The sequence below is a fragment of the Phyllobates terribilis genome, unplaced genomic scaffold, assembly GCF_046119375.1.
Source record: "Phyllobates terribilis strain yellow unplaced genomic scaffold, ASM4611937v1 Scaffold_20__1_contigs__length_20440879, whole genome shotgun sequence".
Taxonomy (NCBI): domain Eukaryota; kingdom Metazoa; phylum Chordata; class Amphibia; order Anura; family Dendrobatidae; genus Phyllobates; species Phyllobates terribilis.
Genome location: NW_027362780.1, coordinates 1,117,092 through 1,124,481, shown reverse-complemented (window position 1 = coordinate 1,124,481; position 7,390 = coordinate 1,117,092).

The following is a 7,390-nucleotide window of genomic DNA, read 5'->3' as shown; positions in this document are numbered from 1 at the left end:
AATTGTATTTATGTTGTTTTATCCTACGCTTTATTAACTTGTATTTATGTTGTTTTAACCTATGCTTTATTAAATTGTATTAATCTTGTTTTGTCCTATGCTTTATTAAATTAGATTTATGTTGTTTTAACCTATGCTTTATTAAATTGTATTTATGTTGTTTTTTCCTATGCTTTATTAAATTGTATTTATGTTGTTTTATCCTATGCTTTATTAAATTGTATTTATGTTGTTTTATCCTATGCTTTATTAAATTGTATTTATGTTGCTTTAACATATGCTTTATTAAATTGTATTTATGTTGTTTTATCCTATGCTTTATTAAATTGTATTTATGTTGTTTTATCCTATGCTTTATTAAATTTTATTTATGTTGTTTTATCCTATGCTTTATTAAACTGTATTTATGTTGTTTTATCCTATGCTTTATTAAATTTTATTTATGTTGTTTTATCCTATGCTTTATTAAATTTTATTTATGTTGTTTTATCCTGTGCTTTATTAAATTGTATTTATGTTGTTTTATCCTATGCTTTATTAAATTGAATTTATGTTGTTTTATCCTATGCTTTATTAAATTTTATTTATGTTGTTTTATCCTATGCTTTATTAAACTGTATTTATGTTGTTTTATCCTATGCTTTATTAAATTTTATTTATGTTGTTTTATCCTATGCTTTATTAAATTGTATTTATGTTGTTTTATCCTATGCTTTATTAAATTGTATTTATGTTGTTTTAACCTATGCTTTATTAAATTGTATTTATGTTGTTTTATCCTATGCTTTATTAAATTGTATTTATGTTGTTTTATCCTATGCTTTATTAAATTGTATTTATGTTGTTTTATCCTATGCTTTATTAAATTTTATTTATGTTGTTTTATCCTATGCTTTATTAAATTGTATTTATGTTGTTTTATCCTATGCTTTATTAAATTTTATTTATGTTGTTTTATCCTATGCTTTATTAAATTTTATTTATGTTGTTTTATCCTGTGCTTTTTTAAATTGTATTTATGTTGTTTTATCCTATGCTTTATTAAATTGTATTTATGTTGTTTTGTCCTATGCTTTATTAAATTGTATTTATGTTGTTTTATCCTATGCTTTAATAAATTGTATTTATGTTGTTTTATCCTAAGCTTTATTAAATTGTATTTATGTTGTTTTATCCTAGGCTTTATTAAATTGTATTTATATTGTTTTATCCTATGCTTTATTAAATTGTATTTATGTTGTTTTATCCTACGCTTTATTAACATGTATTTATGTTGTTTTAACCTATGCTTTATTAAATTGTATTTATGTTGTTTTGTCCTATGCTTTATTAAATTGTATTTATGTTGTTTTAACCTATGCTTTATTAAATTGTATTTATGTTGTTTTATCCTATGCTTTATTAAATTGTATTTATGTTGTTTTATCCTATGCTTTATTAAATTGTATTTATGTTGTTTTAACATATGCTTTATTAAATTGTGTTTATGTTGTTTTGTCCTATACTTTATTAAATTGTATTTATGTTGCTTATCCTATGCTTTATTAAATTGTATTTATGTTGTTTTATCCTATGCTTTATTAACTTGTATTTATGTTGTTTTAACCTATGCTTTATTAAATTGTATTTATGTTGTTTTGTCCTATGCTTTATTAAATTGTATTTATGTTGTTTTAACCTATGCTTTATTAAATTGTATTTATGTTGTTTTATCCTATGCTTTATTAAATTGTATTTATGTTGTTTTATCCTATGCTTTATTAAATTGTATTTATGTTGTTTTGTCATATGCTTTATTAAATTGTATTTATGTTGTTTTATCCTATGCTTTAATAAATTGTATTTATGTTGTTTTATCCTAAGCTTTATTAAATTGTATTTATGTTGTTTTATCCTAGGCTTTATTAAATTGTATTTATATTGTTTTATCCTATGCTTTATTAAATTGTATTTATGTTGTTTTATCCTACGCTTTATTAACTTGTATTTATGTTGTTTTAACCTATGCTTTATTAAATTGTATTTATATTGTTTTATCCTATGCTTTATTAAATTGTATTTATGTTGTTTTATCCTACGCTTTATTAACTTGTATTTATGTTGTTTTAACCTATGCTTTATTAAATTGTATTTATGTTGTTTTGTCCTATGCTTTATTAAAATGTATTTATGTTGTTTTAACCTATGCTTTATTAAATTGTATTTATGTTGTTTTATCCTATGCTTTATTAAATTGTATTTATGTTGTTTTATCCTATGCTTTATTAAATTGTATTTATGTTGTTTTGTCATATGCTTTATTAAATTGTATTTATGTTGTTTTATCCTATGCTTTAATAAATTGTATTTATGTTGTTTTATCCTAAGCTTTATTAAATTGTATTTATGTTGTTTTATCCTAGGCTTTATTAAATTGTATTTATATTGTTTTATCCAATGCTTTATTAAATTGTATTTATGTTGTTTTATCCTACGCTTTATTAACTTGTATTTATGTTGTTTTAACCTATGCTTTATTAAATTGTATTAATCTTGTTTTGTCCTATGCTTTATTAAATTAGATTTATGTTGTTTTAACCTATGCTTTATTAAATTGTATTTATGTTGTTTTATCCTATGCTTTATTAAATTGTATTTATGTTGTTTTAACCTATGCTTTATTAAATTGTATTTATGTTGTTTTATCCTATGCTTTATTAAATTGTATTTATGTTGTTTTATCCTATGCTTTATTAAATTGTATTTATGTTGTTTTATCCTATGCTTTATTAAATTTTATTTATGTTGTTTTATCCTATGCTTTATTAAATTGTATTTATGTTGTTTTATCCTATGCTTTATTAAATTTTATTTATGTTGTTTTATCCTATGCTTTATTAAATTTTATTTATGTTGTTTTATCCTGTGCTTTTTTAAATTGTATTTATGTTGTTTTATCCTATGCTTTATTAAATTGTATTTATGTTGTTTTGTCCTATGCTTTATTAAATTGTATTTATGTTGTTTTAACCTATGCTTTATTAAATTGTATTTATGTTGTTTTATCCTATGCTTTATTAAATTGTATTTATGTTGTTTTATCCTATGCTTTATTAAATTGTATTTATGTTGTTTTAACATATGCTTTATTAAATTGTGTTTATGTTGTTTTCTCCTATACTTTATTAAATTGTATTTATGTTGCTTATCCTATGCTTTATTAAATTGTATTTATGTTGTTTTATCCTATGCTTTATTAAATTGTATTTATGTTGTTTTATCCTATGCTTTATTAAATTGTATTTATGTTGTTTTGTCATATGCTTTATTAAATTGTATTTATGTTGTTTTATCCTATGCTTTAATAAATTGTATTTATGTTGTTTTATCCTAAGCTTTATTAAATTGTATTTATGTTGTTTTATCCTAGGCTTTATTAAATTGTATTTATATTGTTTTATCCTATGCTTTATTAAATTGTATTTATGTTGTTTTATCCTACGCTTTATTAACTTGTATTTATGTTGTTTTAACCTATGCTTTATTAAATTGTATTAATCTTGTTTTGTCCTATGCTTTATTAAATTAGATTTATGTTGTTTTAACCTATGCTTTATTAAATTGTATTTATGTTGTTTTATCCTATGCTTTATTAAATTGTATTTATGTTGTTTTAACCTATGCTTTATTAAATTGTATTTATGTTGTTTTATCCTATGCTTTATTAAATTGTATTTATGTTGCTTTAACATATGCTTTATTAAATTGTATTTATGTTGTTTTATCCTATGCTTTATTAAATTGTATTTATGTTGTTTTATCCTATGCTTTATTAAATTTTATTTATGTTGTTTTATCCTGTGCTTTATTAAATTGTATTTATGTTGTTTTATCCTATGCTTTATTAAATTGAATTTATGTTGTTTTATCCTATGCTTTATTAAATTTTATTTATGTTGTTTTATCCTATGCTTTATTAAATTGTATTTATGTTGTTTTATCCTATGCTTTATTAAATTTTATTTATGTTGTTTTATCCTGTGCTTTATTAAATTGTATTTATGTTGTTTTATCCTATGCTTTATTAAATTGAATTTATGTTGTTTTATCCTATGCTTTATTAAATTTTATTTATGTTGTTTTATCCTATGCTTTATTAAATTTTATTTATGTTGTTTTATCCTGTGCTTTATTAAATTGTATTTATGTTGTTTTATCCTATGCTTTTTTAAATTGTATTTATGTTGTTTTATCCTATGCTTTATTAAATTGAATTTATGTTGTTTTATCCTATGTTTTAATAAATTGTATTTATGTTGTTTTATCCTAAGCTTTATTAAATTGTATTTATGTTGTTTTATCCTAGGCTTTATTAAATTGTATTTATGTTGTTTTAACCTATGCTTTATTAAATTGTATTCATGTTGTTTTATCTTATGCTTTACTAAATTATATTCATGTTGTTTTATCTTATGCTTTATTAAATTGTATTTATGTTGTTTTAACATATGCTTATTAAATTGTATTTATGTTGTTTTGTCCTGTACTTTATTAAATTGTATTTATTTTGCTTATCCTATGCTTTATTAAATTGTATTAATGTTGTTTTATCCTATGCTTTATTAAATTGTATTTATGTTGTTTTATCCTATGCTTTATTAAATTGTATTTATGTTGTTTTAACCTATGATTTATTAAATTGCATTCATGTTGTTTTATCTTATGCTTTACTAAATTATATTCATGTTGTTTTATCTTATGCTTTATTAAATTGTATTTATGTTGTTTTAACATATGCTTTATTAAATTGTATTTATGTTGTTTTAACCTATGCTTTACTAAATTGTATTTATGTTGTTTTATCCTATGCTTTATTAAATTGAATTTATGTTGTTTTATACTATGCTTTATTAAATTGTATTTATGTTGTTTTAACCTATGCTTTATTAAATTGTATTTATGTTGTTTTATCCTATGCTTTATTAAATTGTATTTATGTTGTTTTAACCTATGCTTTATTAAATTGTATTTATGTTGTTTTATCCTATGCTTTATTAAATTGTATTTATGTTGTTTTATCCTATGCTTTATTAAATTGTATTTATGTTGTTTTATCCTATGCTTTATTAAATTTTATTTATGTTGTTTTATCCTATGCTTTATTAAATTGTATTTATGTTGTTTTATCCTATGCTTTATTAAATTTTATTTATGTTGTTTTATCCTATGCTTTATTAAATTTTATTTATGTTGTTTTATCCTGTGCTTTTTTAAATTGTATTTATGTTGTTTTATCCTATGCTTTATTAAATTGTATTTATGTTGTTTTGTCCTATGCTTTATTAAATTGTATTTATGTTGTTTTATCCTATGCTTTAATAAATTGTATTTATGTTGTTTTATCCTAAGCTTTATTAAATTGTATTTATGTTGTTTTATCCTAGGCTTTATTAAATTGTATTTATATTGTTTTATCCTATGCTTTATTAAATTGTATTTATGTTGTTTTATCCTACGCTTTATTAACTTGTATTTATGTTGTTTTAACCTATGCTTTATTAAATTATATTTATGTTGTTTTGTCCTATGCTTTATTAAATTGTATTTATGTTGTTTTAACCTATGCTTTATTAAATTGTATTTATGTTGTTTTATCCTATGCTTTATTAAATTGTATTTATGTTGTTTTATCCTATGCTTTATTAAATTGTATTTATGTTGTTTTAACATATGCTTTATTAAATTGTGTTTATGTTGTTTTGTCCTATACTTTATTAAATTGTATTTATGTTGCTTATCCTATGCTTTATGAAATTGTATTTATGTTGTTTTATCCTATGCTTTATTAAATTGTATTTATGTTGTTTTATCCTATGCTTTATTAAATTGTATTTATGTTGTTTTGTCATATGCTTTATTAAATTGTATTTATGTTGTTTTATCCTATGCTTTAATAAATTGTATTTATGTTGTTTTATCCTAAGCTTTATTAAATTGTATTTATGTTGTTTTATCCTAGGCTTTATTAAATTGTATTTATATTGTTTTATCCTATGCTTTATTAAATTGTATTTATGTTGTTTTATCCTACGCTTTATTAACTTGTATTTATGTTGTTTTAACCTATGCTTTATTAAATTGTATTAATCTTGTTTTGTCCTATGCTTTATTAAATTAGATTTATGTTGTTTTAACCTATGCTTTATTAAATTGTATTTATGTTGTTTTTTCCTATGCTTTATTAAATTGTATTTATGTTGTTTTATCCTATGCTTTATTAAATTGTATTTATGTTGTTTTATCCTATGCTTTATTAAATTGTATTTATGTTGCTTTAACATATGCTTTATTAAATTGTATTTATGTTGTTTTATCCTATGCTTTATTAAATTGTATTTATGTTGTTTTATCCTATGCTTTATTAAATTTTATTTATGTTGTTTTATCCTATGCTTTATTAAACTGTATTTATGTTGTTTTATCCTATGCTTTATTAAATTTTATTTATGTTGTTTTATCCTATGCTTTATTAAATTTTATTTATGTTGTTTTATCCTGTGCTTTATTAAATTGTATTTATGTTGTTTTATCCTATGCTTTATTAAATTGAATTTATGTTGTTTTATCCTATGCTTTATTAAATTTTATTTATGTTGTTTTATCCTATGCTTTATTAAACTGTATTTATGTTGTTTTATCCTATGCTTTATTAAATTTTATTTATGTTGTTTTATCCTATGCTTTATTAAATTTTATTTATGTTGTTTTATCCTGTGCTTTTTTAAATTGTATTTATGTTGTTTTATCCTATGCTTTATTAAATTGAATTTATGTTGTTTTATCCTATGTTTTAATAAATTGTATTTATGTTGTTTTATCCTAAGCTTTATTAAATTGTATTTATGTTGTTTTATCCTAGGCTTTATTAAATTGTATTTATGTTGTTTTAACCTATGCTTTATTAAATTGTATTTATGTTGTTTTATCTTATGCTTTACTAAATTATATTCATGTTGTTTTATCTTATGCTTTACTAAATTATATTCATGTTGTTTTATCTTATGCTTTATTAAATTTTATTTATGTTGTTTTATCCTATGCTTTATTAAACTGTATTTATGTTGTTTTATCCTATGCTTTATTAAATTTTATTTATGTTGTTTTATCCTATGCTTTATTAAATTGTATTTATGTTGTTTTAACATATGCTTTATTAAATTGTATTTATGTTGTTTTGTCCTGTACTTTATTAAATTGTATTTATGTTGCTTATCCTATGCTTTATTAAATTGTATTTATGTTGTTTTATCCTATGCTTTATTAAATTGTATTTATGTTGTTTTATCCTATGCTTTATTAAATTGTATTTATGTTGTTTTAACCTATGATTTATTAAATTGCATTCATGTTG